General features: G+C 45.0%; 1 protein-coding gene and 1 pseudogene across 1 annotated transcript in view; both read right to left on the bottom strand.

The window, feature by feature from the left end:
* Positions 1–16,103, bottom strand: part of LOC120432044 (uncharacterized) — a 382,988-nt gene that overhangs the window by 293,780 nt on the left and 73,105 nt on the right.
* Positions 5–1,183, bottom strand: LOC120429708 (guanine nucleotide-binding protein subunit beta-like protein; annotated as a pseudogene).

The raw sequence follows: 16,103 nt of genomic DNA, 5'->3' as shown, positions 1-16,103 counted from the left end.
TCCAGATCTTGATCGACGAGACGTAGGCGACGCACAGACTGTATTGGTCCGCCAAAAATCAGATCGCGTTGATGCTCCAGCGTGTGCAGATGCTTGCCATCGTTCAGACCCCAAAGGAACGCCTTGCAATCCTTACCGCCGGACGTGTGCAGGGAACCGTCGGGCGACACGGACACCGAGTTGAGGTAGCCACAGCCCAGATGGTCAATCTTCAGCATTCAATTGGCCAGATTCCAGACCTACGGTGCGATCCCAAAAGGCGGACACGATGATCGGGTTGGAGTGGTCCGGCGAGAAGCGCACACAGAACAACCAGTCGAAGTGACCGTCCTCCTGGTCCTACTTGCACTCGGCGAGCGTGTTCCACAGCTTGACGGTCTTGTCGCGCGAGCCGGATACGATCTGACGGTTGTCCACGGAAAACGCAAACGACAGGACGTTCTTGGTATGATCTTCGAAGCGGCGGATCGACTTGCCGGCGGCCAAGTCCCACAGACGGAGGGTCTTGTCTCAGGAGAAGGACAGGGCGTAGTTACCGTCCGAGGACAACACGACGCCGCTGCTGAAGTGCGAGTGGCCGTACAGGCGCTTCTGCGGGATGCCGTAGCTGGCGTCGTCCCGGGTCAGCTTCCACACGATCAGGGTCACGTCGCGCGACGAGGACAGGATCATGTCCGGGTACTTTGGGTTGGTCACGATCAAGGTGACCCAGCCGGAGAGCTGGCAGCGGAGCAGCAGCGTCTCTATCATTGTTTATTAGAGCACTTCACAATTTTTCCAAAGGATGCGTGCCCGCACTGTTCTACGATTCGCGGAGAAAAGCACTTTTGTTCTCCACGGCAAGGTTCGTGAAATGCTAGCTGAAAAAAGCGAATAATAATTATTGTGAATTATCACAAAAATAAAACCAAACAAACTTGCATATCAAAAAAATTCAGTCACAGCAGGCGGGAATGATGGCGCAACAACAAAAACAATTTTTTTCTGGGTCATGGTGGTGACAGTTCGCGCAGAAAAATGTCAACTACCCGCGACTGAAAATGCTTTTTAGGATTGCAAAATTGGATTGTGTAAACAAAATCTGTATGATTAGACGAAAAATCTGCACTGAGTTTTCAGAACCATTTTAAGAGCTATAGCAAAACTATTTGTTAAGGACGTCGTTAGGACCATCATCAGGGGTGACATTAGGTCTGAGGGTGAGATTGGGTCATACAAAAATGCGGAAATTTGTATGACCCAATCTCACCCCTCGGACCCAATGTCATCCCTGATAACGGGACGCCTGATTTTTTTAGGGATTGTGTAATGTTTAGTCTAAGTCTGCATAATTTTGTGAAAAGTCTGCAAGTAAATCGGTGCAATCACCCCTCGGTCGCTTGAAAAATGTTTGTATCGCGCAAATTTGCCCCGAGCTGATGTCAACTTGGTCGCACCGGGAAACGTCACCACCACGGACGAGGCAAGCCTGCGAGAGCGAGAAAAAAAGAGAGCGCGACGGAGAAATTTCGCGTCCACGGCTACAGGCTACAGCCACGGGGATGCTTCGGCTGTCATCTGCATACAATGTCACTGAAGCCTAAAAAGTACCGAAGTTTTGGTGTCTAGTGTCAAAATTATTGGGAGTAACATGACAAAAAGGGCGCAAAATCGAAAAGACGAAAATATTTTTTATCTTTATTTTTGTTTCGTTAGTTAAAATGAAATTAAATGTGTACCATTATCCGGGGCAAATCGAGACACATGGGGTGAATTGAGAAGTGATTTTAGCAATGTTTTTGCACAATATTTGAATATTTTTTAATTTGTTTCAGTAGGAATAGACACAAAACAACAAAATTAGTTTCTAAATTTGAACATTTATGTCTAAAAACAGCTGTTTTGGCTTTCTTGTCTAAAATTTACCAACACATTCAAACCACGGGGTACCATAGAAGTTGGTTTGTTTGACTCAAAAACATGCTTTTTTGTAAAGCCTCACAACGTGAGCCCCATAACGTCCCTAACAATGGGCTATGCCCTGTTCGTGGACTCGCTCTTAAGGTTTCCCAACAACATGGTTGAGTCCAACCGCCTCAAATTGCAGATTTAAATTAACATTATGATTAGGCTTAGTGATTTTTCACGCTCGAAAATTGCAAATTTCACGGGGACCTCAATTTCAAAACACCAAATTTCACGCAAATTTCGCGGAACTTGAAAAATGTTAAAATAACTCTGAAAATCCTATGTTTAAATCACAGAAACTACTTTTTATGCTTCATTATGTATTATTATGTAAAAAAAAAATTACTAAATTTGAATGCGACAAAAAAATTCTTCCAATTAAAAAAAAAATCCTCCTGATTATGGGATGGGCTCTATATATTTTTTGAAACAAAATGAGTAGGGCACGCGTATTCTCATTTACTGAACTGCTCTTTTAATATTCGACTAACAAAGCTCAAATGTTTTCGCTAATTTGCTTCTGTTATATCATTTTACATTTTATTGAATTTCATATCAAAGCTAGATTTGTTCAGTCAAAATGAGTAAAATAAATTGAATTTTCTGCGTCATTTAGCCCATTAAACATATTTTTAAGGGTTCAAGCTCATTTTTCAAAAACTAAATTTATCAACATTTTTAACAAAATCTTAATTTTTATTCTAAATGAGAAGAGAAAACAAAAAAGGAGTATTTTTTAACTTTCAAGGGAATCATCTACCCAAATAAACAAATATCGATAAAATTTAACAGGCCCAAAAAAAATTGTTATGTTTTTAAAATATGATTCCAAAAATAAAAAAATACTCTTAATTTTATTTTGAATAAAACAAACCTTGATTTTTTTAATTTCTTTCAAAACTATACCTTTCAAATAAAATAGCACTAAAATTTTTAGTACAGCGAATGAAAATATTACTAAATTTTGCTAGTTTCTAAAAAACTAAAAAATCTCAACATTTCTTCAAATGGTTCATATCAACTTGACACACTTATATAATCAAGCTTTTTAATTGAAAACTAATAAAATTTCTTTTCTTTTTGGGTGAAATATTTATTAAGTTGTTAGGCCTTGGGCCTTGCCAGGGGAGTATTATATAGATCGTTATAGTACTCATTTTGTCAAGGGGCATGGATAGTTCCGTCATGGTAATGAAATTGAGGGTTTAATTGTATTGTTCCAAATACTGTTAAAACTTCCATTTTATTAACACAATGGATATCGTTCCATGCTGATGAGAACCCGCTTTGCCGTAGCACCAAGGCTTATCGATGTCTTTTGGCTTAACCATCTAGAAGTCGCGTATTAGCATAGCATAGCATAGCATTGGTGTCTACCCGTAGCTGCTACTTCGTTATTGACCAGGACCCCCAAACATTGCTCCGTGGACCACAGATGAAAAGTAGGAACCAATCATCACCCCTTCGCAATTTTCAAAGGTCCCTATCATGCTGATCAATACCGACGCCGGCCACGACCAGAGGTAAGACACGGGGAAGTGGATGGGAATGTTAGTCCGATACTTGAGTGATGGGACCGCCAAATCGACTGCGTCTCCGACAAAGTATCACATGAGTTTTGAGGGGTTAGTAAGATGGGTATGAGGTCAGGATTCACTGTGGTAGGTGATGCGACCATAAGCAATTTGTTTATCGGTTGAAATTTTAAAAATCTTAGGCAGCCGGCTGCGGAAAGATAGCTATCTAGGGATTTAAATATAGTATTAATTCGACCGCGATTCTCCAGAAATTCTCCGTCGGCGTGCCTTCCGATCAACGGTGATGTAGGAAGGGCTTAATTTATTGAAATGATTATTGAAATGATATAGAAAGGGCTTAATCCAGCAATACGACTTGCTAGTCTAAAAAAAAATAGGTACGTTTTTATAGAAAACTATAAATAGAGAACAACACATAAAAACTCATCGGCCAACGAACGCGAGTGGAAAAAAAACAATGAAAAAAAAAGAAGGTAAAAAAAAACAGAACTGCGCGTCCCGAAAAGCACCACACTACTGATGCCATTATTTAATTATAATAGCCAATCACCCCATGTACTCGAACAGCGACACAAAAGAGACGGAAAATAACACGAAAAAACAGGACTGCGCGTCCACACAGGCACCGCACTACTGATGCTATTATTTAATTATAATAGCCAATCACCCCATGTACTCGAACAGTGACACAAAAGAGACGGAAAATAACACGAAAAAACAGGACTGCGCGTCCACACAGGCACCGCACTACTGATGCCATTATTTAATTATAATAGCCAATCACCCCATGCACTTGAACAGCGACACAAAAGAGACGGAAAATAACACGAAAAAACAGGACTGCGCGTCCACACAGGCACCGCACTACTGATGCCATTATTTAATTATAATAGCCAATCACCCCATGTACTCGAACAGCGACACAAAAGAGACGGAAAATAACACGAAAAAACAGGACTGCGCGTCCACACAGGCACCGCACTACTGATGCTATTATTTAATTATAATAGCCAATCACCCCATGTACTCGAACAGCGACACAAAAGAGACGGAAAATAACACGAAAAAACAGGACTGCGCGTCCACACAGGCACCGCACTACTGATGCCATTATTTAATTATAATAGCCAATCACCCCATGTACTCGAACAGCGACACAAAAGAGACGGAAAATAACACGAAAAAACAGGACTGCGCGTCCACACAGGCACCGCACTACTGATGCCATTATTTAATTATAATAGCCAATCACCCCATGCACTTGAACAGCGACACAAAAGAGACGGAAAATAACACGAAAAAAACAGGACTGCGCGTCCACACAGGCACCGCACTACTGATGCCATTATTTAATTATAATAGCCAATCACCCCATGTACTCGAACAGCGACACAAAAGAGACGGAAAATAACACGAAAAACAGGACTGCGCGTCCACACAGGCACCGCACTACTGATGCCATTATTTAATTATAATAGCCAATCACCCCATGTACTCGAACAGCGACACAAAAGAGACGGAAAATAACACGAAAAAACAGGACTGCGCGTCCACACAGGCACCGCACTACTGATGCCATTATTTAATTATAATAGCCAATCACCCCATGTACTCGAACAGTGACACAAAAGAGACGGAAAATAACACGAAAAAACAGGACTGCGCGTCCACACAGGCACCGCACTACTGATGCCATTATTTAATTATAATAGCCAATCACCCCATGCACTCGAACAGCGACACAAAAGAGACGGAAAATAACACGAAAAAACAGGACTGCGCGTCCACACAGGCACCGCACTACTGATGCCATTATTTAATTATAATAGCCAATCACCCCATGTACTCGAACAGCGACACAAAAGAGACGGAAAATAACACGAAAAAACAGGACTGCGCGTCCACACAGGCACCGCACTACTGATGCCATTATTTAATTATAATAGCCAATCACCCCATGTACTCGAACAGCGACACAAAAGAGACGGAAAATAACACGAAAAAACAGGACTGCGCGTCCACACAGGCACCGCACTACTGATGCCATTATTTAATTATAATAGCCAATCACCCCATGTACTCGAACAGCGACACAAAAGAGACGGAAAATAACACGAAAAAACAGGACTGCGCGTCCACACAGGCACCGCACTACTGATGCCATTATTTAATTATAATAGCCAATCACCCCATGCACTTGAACAGCGACACAAAAGAGACGGAAAATAACACGAAAAAACAGGACTGCGCGTCCACACAGGCACCGCACTACTGATGCCATTATTTAATTATAATAGCCAATCACCCCATGCACTTGAACAGCGACACAAAAGAGACGGAAAATAACACGAAAAAACAGGACTGCGCGTCCACACAGGCACCGCACTACTGATCCTTAACCATCTAGAAGTCGCGTATTTTGGGCAAACTTAAAATGTCCTTACAACGTGTGTACAATGAATACTAACGCGACTGCTGGTGAGTTAAGCTGGCGTCGAGACCAAGAGGTTCTCCGATAGTGGAAATATCACAAATGTACAACAAACCGCTACATATGTGACTTTTCCCCTATCGAATGTGGGAGTTAGGTTAGGACTTAGTTTTCGAAAAAATAGTTTCTCATTCGAATTCCAAATTAAAATTAAAATAGGGTCTGTTGGGGGCAGTTTCAGTAACGGGTAGTTTGTAGGCTTTTGCGCACCCCTGGGTTGCATTTCCGCTAGGTTGACAAATTTGACAGATAGCTCATTCCAAAAGTATCACTCGCTCAATAAACATCGCTTTTCGTTTCGCTCTGTAAAACCGCGTGTTTTCCGTTTACCTCTGGCCGAAATCCCATTCCCATTAGGTTATGGGCCCAGAGTGCGCGAGTGCCGGATTGTAAATCGGGAAAATCGGTTCGTCGTGATGGACTCGGAAAAGTCCGAGACGCGAGTGCCGTTGTTGAACGGATTCAACTACTTTTCGTGGAAGATCCGGATGCTCACGCTGCTTGATGAGCATGAGTTGATGGAGTGTATCGAACGGGAGTTGGAGCAGGACCCCGCCCTGACTCCGGTCCGGGGGGATGACGAGGCCCGGCGCGAGGCCAAGTTGAAGGCACTGGAGAAACGCCGGCGGCGTAACAAAAAGTGCAAATCCATGCTCATCGAAAGGATCCACGACAACCAACTGGAGCACGTGGCCGATTGCAAGACGCCGAAGGACATTTGGGACAAGCTCCTGAAGGTGTTCGAGCGGAAGAGTGCAGCAAGCCGGATGAGCTTGAAGATGCAGCTGCTCGATTTGCGCTACAAGGGCGGCAGCTTGCGGGAGCATTTCCTAACCTTTGATCGCATCGTCCGTGCGCTGAAGGGGACCGGATCCAAGATGGACGACCTCGACGTCGTGTGCCATTTGTTGCTGACGATGAGGTCGACGGCTTACGCGACGGTTGTGACGACCTTGGAAACAATGGCGGAGGAGCAGCTGTCGTTGGAGTTCGTCCAGTGTCGTCTCCTTGACGAAGAGATCAAGCGCGGAGGAAAAGGTGTGGAGTTGGTTACCCCCAAGCGGGAGCCGGCTGCCTTCGTCGGAAAGCCGTCAGTGAAAAAGTGGAAGTGCTTCGCGTGCGGGCAGGTGGGCCACAAGGCGGCCGAATGCCCAGAGAAGGAGGAAAAGCAGTGTGCGAAGAAGAGTGCAGTGAAGAAAGAGAAGAAGAAAGGCAACGCCAACATGACGGAGGAGAAGAAGGAAGAGAAGAGAAGTGTGTGCTTTGTTGCTGACGAGTGCGGAGAAAGCAAAAACAAAGTGTTGTGGTTTGCCGACTCTGGTGCTTCAGAGCACATGTCAAACGATAGAAGCCTCTTCGAATCGATGGAACTGTTGGCTGAGCCAATCGAAATCGCTGTGGCACTGAGCGGCAAGACCGCGACTGCGAAGTATTCGGGAACGATCAAGATGATCGCTGTGGCCAATGGCGAAGAGTGTGAGTGTGTCCTGAAGAAAGTGCTGTACGCGCCGAGTCTCCGTTGCAACCTGTTCTCGATCCGCAAAGTGGAAATGGCGGGAATGGAGGTTGTGTTCAAAAGCGGTGCGGTGAAAGTGCTTGAGGGCTCTGAAGTGGTCGCGTGTGGAAAGCGCAAGGGTTGCCAGTACGAGATGGAGTTCTACCCGCCGAGTGAGCCAACGTCGTCGATGTACTCGTGCGGTAAGATCAAGAAGAACTTCGAGCTCTGGCACCGGCGCTTCGGCCACCTGGGTGCGAAGAATCTCGAGAAGATAGTGCAACAGGAAATGGTCGAAGGAATCAAAAAGTGCGAAAGTGGAGACGAGACCATCTACTGCAAGCCCTGCATCGAAGCGAAGCAGACCCGGAAGCCGTTCGAGGATGGCCCCGGGAGGCGGTCCAAGCGCGTGCTGGAGATCGTGCACACGGACGTGTGCGGGCCAATATCACCGGCGGGGCACGACGGATGCCGATATTACGTCAGTTTCATCGACGACTGGAGCCGTTTTGCGATGTTGTACACGATGCAGTCGAAGGACCAGGTGTTCGAGTACTTCCAGCTGTATGAAGCGATGGTTACAGCGAAGTTCGGTGTCAAGATCTCGCGCCTTCGCTGCGACAATGGCGGTGAGTACCACAACAAGAACTTCGAGGAGTTTTGCCGACAGAAGGGTATCCAGATGCAGTTCACCGTGCCGTACACGCCAGAGCAGAACGGCATAAGTGAACGGTTCAATCGCACGGCGATGGAGAAGGCTCGGTCGATGCTGTTCGACGCACAAGTGGATACGAAGTTCTGGGGCGAGGCCGTCGAGACTGCTGCGTACCTGGTAAACCGCAGCCCAGCGAGCGCCATCGAAGAAGGTAAGACACCATTTGAACTGTGGGAGGGCCGCAAACCTGACGTGTCCGCCATGAAAGTCTGGGGTAGCCCTGCGTACTGCCACGTACCGAAGGAGAACCGTAAGAAGCTAGACCGCAAAACGTGGAAGGGGATTTTTCTGGGCTACCACTGCAACGGCTACAGAGTCTGGGACCCCGAAAGCGCAACGGTGGTTGCGATGAGAGACGTCGTCGTGGATGAGTCGGTCAAGATTGCTACTATCCAGGAGAGCGATGCCGAGACGCCGGAAGACGGCGTGATCTCGCTCAGAAGATACGAAAGCGACGACGAAGACGACGAGCCGGATCGAGGTCCGGATGTGGAGCTTGACCGCAGTGTTCGTGAAGCGGACGAGACTTCAGCAGGGGAGGCAGCACCGCCAGCGGTTGTTCCTGCCAGTCCCGCCGGAAGAACACCGGGAAGACCAGTGCGCTCGAAGGCGGCTCCACAGTGGCACCAGGACTACGAGATGAACTACGCTGCCTACGCACTGAATGCGTCCAGTTTCGTCGACAACTTTCCGGACACGCTGGAAGCCTTGAGAAAGCGGGACGACTGGCAGCACTGGCAGGCGGCGGTTCACGAGGAGATGCTGTCGCACCAGAAGAACAAGACGTGGACGCTCACCAAGCTCCCTGAAGGCAGAAAACCGATCACGTGCAAGTGGATCTTCAAGATCAAGCGGAGTGGAAGCGGTGACCCGGTTCGGTACAAGGCGCGTCTGGTGGCGCGCGGGTTCACGCAACGGTACGGATTTGATTACCTGGAGACGTACTCACCGGTTGCGAGAATGGATACGGTGCGGATGCTGCTGGCGGTGGCGAACCAACAACGCTTCGAGGTCCACCAGATGGACGTGAAAACTGCTTTCCTGAACGGAACGCTACAGGAAGAGATCTACATGGTTCCGCCCGAGGGTCTCCAAGTGAAGCCAGGTCTCGTCTGTCGTCTTAACCGTGCCCTGTACGGTTTGAAGCAGGCATCCCGGACGTGGAACGAAAGGTTCCACAAGTTTGTGCTCGAGCTCGGGTTCTCCAGAAGCGAGAACGACCCGTGCCTGTACGTCAAAGGAGAGGAAGGTCGCCAACTGTTCCTCCTACTGTACGTGGATGATATTCTCATCGGAAGCAAGTACAAACAAGCGATTCTCCAAGTGAAGGCAAAGCTAGCGAAGGAGTTCGAGATGTCCGACCTCGGCGAGGTGAGCAGCTTCCTCGGGATGACCATCGAGAGGAACGTGGAGAAGCGCGCCATGAGAATCTCGCAGAAGCAGTACCTTGAAGGTCTTCTCCAGCGGTTTGCAATGGACGACTGCAAGCCGGCAGCGACACCCCTCGAGTGCCACCTAAAGTTGAACAAAGGAGAAGAAGCAGAGAGGACGAGCAAGCCATACCGGGAGCTGGTGGGATGCTTGAACTACGTCAGCCAGACAACGCGTCCGGATCTCTGCGCTGCCGTGAATCTGTTCAGCCAGTACCAGAACTGCCCGACGGACCAGCATTGGAGCTATCTGAAGCGAGTTCTACGGTACGTGAAAGGAACTTTGGACGTCGGTCTGGAGTTCAACGGCGGCGACGACGAGAAGGAGCTGTTGGCGTACTGCGACGCGGATTGGGGGAATGACGTCAACGACCGTCGTTCCATCTCCGGCTACGCTTTCCGAGTCTTCGGAGGCACTGTGGCCTGGCAGACGCGCAAGCAGCAAAGTGTGGCGTTGTCTTCAACTGAAGCGGAGTTTGTGGCTCTGTGTAACGCTGCGTGTGAAGGAGTGTGGCTACGCAGATTGTTGGAGGACTTCGGAGTAGTTATCGGCGGCGCTGTGACTTACTTTGAGGACAACCAGTCGTGCATCAGGGTGGCTGAAGAGCCACGTGACAGTCGACGCATGAAGCACGTGGATATAAAGTTCAACTTTATCCGCGAGCTGGTTCAGGAGGAGAAGATTTCGGTAAAGTACATCCCAACTGATCAACAACTAGCCGATATCATGACAAAAGGGTTGCCTTCTGCAGCTTTTGCACGACTTCGGGACGAGCTGGGACTGAAGAGTTCCAGAAACTGAGCAGGGGTGTTGGGGGCAGTTTCAGTAACGGGTAGTTTGTAGGCTTTTGCGCACCCCTGGGTTGCATTTCCGCTAGGTTGACAGATTTGACAGATCGCTCATTCCAAAAGTATCGCTCGCTCAATAAACATCGTTTTTCTTTTCGCTCTGTAAAACCGCGTGTTTTCCGTTTACCTCTGGCCGAAATCCCATTCCCATTAGGGTCTTTGAAGATTTTACATTTAGTAATTTTAGGAATTAGATTAAAGATAACAATTATCAGAATTACATTAGGCAGTCAGCGGGGCAAGTAATACAGCCAGAATCGTTAATTTTCATTCATGTTGAGTACTGTTCTGATTTTTCAAAGTTGCCATAGCGTCTCGATCAATCAATAATGAAATGATATCGGACAAAATTCGTTAATCTGTTGAACTAACGGTTCTCGGATTATGGTTGTATCGACCATTGTTGCGAATCGAGGATCTACTGGAGTTTTGACGATCAAATGGAGCCTAACATTTCAAAAGGGCGCATGGGTTTTGTGAGCAGAATAGTGTGTCCCTTTCACTTAAATGATAGTTTTCATATAGTGTGAGAGGGTTACACTCTTGTTTACAAGAGTTATATGCCCTAATGAAATGGAAGGCACGAAATGGTCGTCTATTTTCTCATTCACGACGCCTGTTTAACTGTTCACGTCGACGCCTGGAACTGTTCATTTATGTTTATTGGTTTTGGAAGCGGCAAGACAGGTTTAAAGGCAAGATAAAGGAATGTTTGGCTTTGTAACTAAAAATTTTGCGGATTTAAGATTAAAGTTATTTCAGATAGTTTAGTTAAGGTTTTGGCAGAAATGCTTCTAGGTGCAATGTACGACAAGACTACTGACGGACGTGACAGGACGAGGACCCCGTTTAGAGGTTTTAACATCGAGATTTGTATTCCATAAACAAGTTATTTTATCTTTCGTTTTCCAGTGCGATTTTTTGATTCCATTTAGAGTTGGAATGCATAATAGTGTTTTGCTTTTTTTTTTTTTGAATAACTGCTTTAGAGTTCCTTTATTAGGTTTTAAATTTAGATAAACGTAACCGTTCAATCAATCCAAGTTCTTACCACTCACACCTACACTAATTTTCTTTCACCTTCCCCCTCCCGATCCTCTATATCTTCCGGTGGTGTTCATTTTGTATGCAATACTAGTTCGGCCACTACCCTTTTTTCCACAAGAAACCGGACTTGGATTGACTTGAGGCCGCGTCCCCCACCTTGCTCCGTAAAACGAAAACGAAAACGAAATATTTATTAAGTTGTTAGGCTAGTACAAATTTTATTAAAAGTTTTTGTCTCCCCCCCCCCCCTCCCCATCCCTTCGAAGTTGGCCCGAAAAATCAGGGGACAAAAAAATATTTTTTCGAAAAACTTAAGGGTGCACAGCAACGAAGGAAGTTGTTGTCTTCTTATTCCAAAATTGTCAAACTTACGGACCCAATCCTGCAACATCGAGATTGTAAAATTGGCCAAACTTTGTTGTAAATTACTTTGTGGACAGTACTTTAGGGGATGAATAAAAAAATATGTCGATAGTGACCGTAGTTTTGAAGATACTAAAATGTCTGTAACAAAAATCTGGGTGCAAAAACTCTGGTTGATGTGCACCGTTAAACATTTCAATGGATCAGCTAAAATAAATTTTAAATTCATTCCCCTGCGTTTTTCATTCCATTTTTAGAATGTTTGGGATCATTTTAAGAATGTTTGGGTTGTTTTAAAAATCTTTCGAATTTTTGAAAATTGTCGATGTTTGTTATCGCAAAATGTTTTTTTTTTGCTAAAATTTTTGTTTTCGTCAGATCTTACATTTTTTGAAAACTAATGATTGCAAAACTACTGAACTAGTGTAAAATGCATTTTAAAACCCTTTTTCCATGCAAATGTTGAAACTATGGCTTGTTATTTCAACATTTTTATTTTTTTTGCCCATATTTGCATTCAATGATTCGAGAAAATTGATAAATTTAACGAATTTCACGCCGTCTACGAAACCGTCAAAAATCATTAACCTTATATTAGTAATAAAACCAGGGTATTCACTCGCTCAATTCTACAGTAGTTCATGACATTATTTTTATTCCTTTTTGAGTTTGATAAGTTATTTTATGAAAAATCGTTACATTTTCATACAAACATAAAATTTCACGGGATTTCGCGGAAAAAGCCAAATTTCGCGGATTTCACGCTGTCCGCGAAATCGTGAAATTTCACTAACCCTAATTATGATGATCTGTAAGTTCATTGGCCAAATAAGAATTTGCGGAAGACATTTCAGAGGATTTGAAAAAGACACCTGCTGGGAAGCTTTGCCTGAGACCTGATGCTAAACATATATTGTTGGTGGCGGCATTTATGGTTTATTTTAATGAAAAGAATCAATATGAGCAGCTACAGGATTATTTTCCAAAAAAATAAATAAGACTTATTATATTTTGATTTGTGACCCTCTGAAATGTTATTCCCGAAACAGCGCCACCAAACATTTGGTGGCGGCTTCAGCAAGCTACGTCAGTAGCACGGGCCTGGCTACAGCAAACCGAGCAAACCACAAGCGAGCAGGAGAGGGTAGTCTGATTTGGCCCGGCGTGAAGGGTGCACTTCGTCGTGCCGACGTGCACAAGGTGGCCGTCAAAAACGTGTCGATCGTTTGATCGGTGATTCGCGTCACCGACGGAAGTGCGAAAGTGGCGGGTGCATGGTCGGCAAGGTTCCCCGTCACGACGACGGCCGAACCCTTTGGCCAGCTGGACGTCCGAGCAAAATCCGGGCAAGTGATAGTTCTGGTTAGAGAGGCCGGAACGTGACGGATCGGACGCGGGATTTGCCGCGGAACACCCCGCCCCCATGGGCCGGGACACGCGAAACACCCCGAACGGGAAGCGACGACGAATTTGGCCAGAAGGGAGCCAGGAATCAGCGGGTAAGACTAAACAACAAGATGGCGTCGTGCGAAAAAACTAAAACTTATCCTCAAAGCACAGAAACGATCAAATCGCACGATCGGAGAAGGCGACGAAATAAGGGACCACACCGCGCAGCAGGACAAGCCCGAGCAGAACACATCCACAAATCAGCCATCAAAAGACCCTCCCTTGAAGGTAAGAAGAAGAAAAAGGCTTGGAGTGTGGCAAGTGATTAATCCGGTTGAATTTCAGGGACTTATTGTGAAAATTACGAATCCGCTCTTGGCTCATCTAAGCTCGTCCTCCGCAAGGTTCTGGAGCTGGATTCTGCACGTCAAGGCTGGTGGGGATCGGCCATTCAGAACATCGGCGCGAGAGTCATCACAAGCGCTCGGATTTGTATCGCGTGGCATTCAGGGAACGATTCGGGCTGGAACCTCAATCCGGTCCAACCTGCCAGAGCCATCAAAGGCTGCCGGAGGCGGCGTGCGGCCGCGTGGCACGTACGGAGATCGTGGGAACCTGGTCGCCGGCGGAGAAAGAATAAGAGGACGTGGAAGCAGCCGCAGAGCGGCGCACGTGGAGGATGCTGTAGCGGGCGAGCGTGAGTAGCGAAGGAGCGAGGGGTGAGAGGAAGAAAAGCTCAAAGAACAGCGCTAAGAAAAGCGCAAGGAAGAGCGGAAAGAAGAGCGCAGAGAAGAGCGCAACAAGAAGAAGAGGAGTTGTGGGTAGAAATTTTGGGATTTAATAGATGTTCTTGCTCAAGATAACGCCATTTTACTTCGCCTTCAGCGATCAGAGTTGGACCGAAAGATTTCTTTGTTACAATTGTTTGGATATATAAAACTAGCATCTGAAATATAGGCACTCTGGGTCAGGGTAAATCGGGACACAAAATTTAAAACGACAATAATTTAAATCTTTAAAAAATCAATATTTCGCGATTCAAATTTATTTAAAATGAAATGATTTACATTTCAAGCAAAACTATGTAAAGGGACCAAAGCCGAAGTGTAATCAAACAGTCTGTCCAGCTTACGTCAGTGGATGTTTACACTAGGAACGAGCGGGACAGACTCTTTGTTTACACTTCGGTTTTGGTTCATTTACATTGTTTTGCTTGATTTTCAGTCTCAGGCGTCTCAGGGCGTCTAATTCTCTCTGTCAAAGAGAAAAGTGCTAAAATGATACGTTGTCGTGGATCTCGTAATAGTAACAATTTTGTAAGAGAAATATTTTTAGACAATTTTAGATTCTTCCACCGTTTTTATGGAATTTGATTGTTATTGTAAAAAAAAATATTACCTTACAGCTTGTGCAGAGCCGGAACAATCCTTACCATCGCGAGATGTTTTTAAAACTATTCCCAGTGCGGATGTTCACCAAGAAGCCCTCGGAGTGCATTGGTTCAGCTCGTTGGAGGGAATCAGTCTCAATCTTCCAGCTGATGCTCGACGAGTTCTGGTTGATAGGCTTCAGGGGACACAACGATATAGATTTTTCATTTCCGGCCTGCAACCTGAGTAAGGTAACTTTCACCAGGCCCTGGCACAGTGGTTTAATTGTGTCTTCCTTTTGTGTCAAGCTGCTCCAGCAGATCAAAGCTGTAAAATAGTTGATGTGGTTGTGTTGTTTACTCACCAAGAAACCCCGGCAAGTTGTAATATTGTGAGTTGAGATTTTTGAATTTGCTGGATGGTCCGCTACCGGCTAAAATCTTGCTTCATTTGTATAAAAAGTTCCAGAAGGCAGAAACTGATCAAAATTATGTCGACAACGGGTTTTTGGAATCAACTTAATCGTCTTTTACAAGTAGTAACCAAATGTTTCGACTTCCCCCAGCAAACGTCAAATCAGTACAAACTTGCTGCGGATATCTTCCGAAATAGATCCGGCACCAAAACAATCAAAACAAATCACTAAGAACATCAGCCAATAAGGAGGCAACCAAACAACATTAAATTTTCACTGATTACCAAAACAAACAACATGTTTTGTTTTGACTCAATCGCAGCTTGACATTTGACGCTGGTACTTTTAAACACTTCCGCTTCGCTGCACACCAAACATAATATTGAATCGATTTGATTTTGTGTTTCGCTTTTGCTGTCACTCGCAAAACATACCAGCAATTTTAAATTTTCATTCTTTTAGTATTTACATTTTGAAAAAAATTACATCGAACTTTCGTTTACATGTTTTTCATACTTTCAAATTTAGGATTTGCCCAAATAAAAGTTTCGTTTACATGAGATTCAAGTGTTACATTGAATCTCAATTTACATGGAGGTTGTTTATGTGCTATTCAACTCTTTACATGAGTTTTCAAATTTACATTCAGCATGTTTACATCTGAAACATGGTTTCAGTGTTGGGTAAATTTACATTTTTTTTTCTGTGTACGACCATTGGCATAAATGAAGTTAACTGTTAGATTTTTATTCTCAAGGCAAGCAATCGGATGCTGCTGTTGAGACAATTCCCGGTTAGATTAAGTGGGGTTTTATTATTTTAACAGGGTTGAAAATTTATTCTCAAAGCAAGCAGTCGGATGCTGCTGCCGAGGGCGTGTTATTATTATTTCAGTGTATTTTATATTTTTATCCCGGCGCGAATATTTGTTTGAGATCTAATCTTAGACAGCCGGCTGTGGAAAGATATGATCCATGCGCCTAAATTTCAATCATCATTTAATCCAAAACGATTCATTTTTTTTTAGTTAACGCAAAGATGAACCCGGGCGGAA

The sequence above is a fragment of the Culex pipiens genome, chromosome 1 (genome assembly GCF_016801865.2).
Source record: "Culex pipiens pallens isolate TS chromosome 1, TS_CPP_V2, whole genome shotgun sequence".
NCBI classification, from domain to species: Eukaryota; Metazoa; Arthropoda; class Insecta; order Diptera; family Culicidae; genus Culex; species Culex pipiens.
This window is presented reverse-complemented; position numbering and strand designations above follow the sequence as displayed.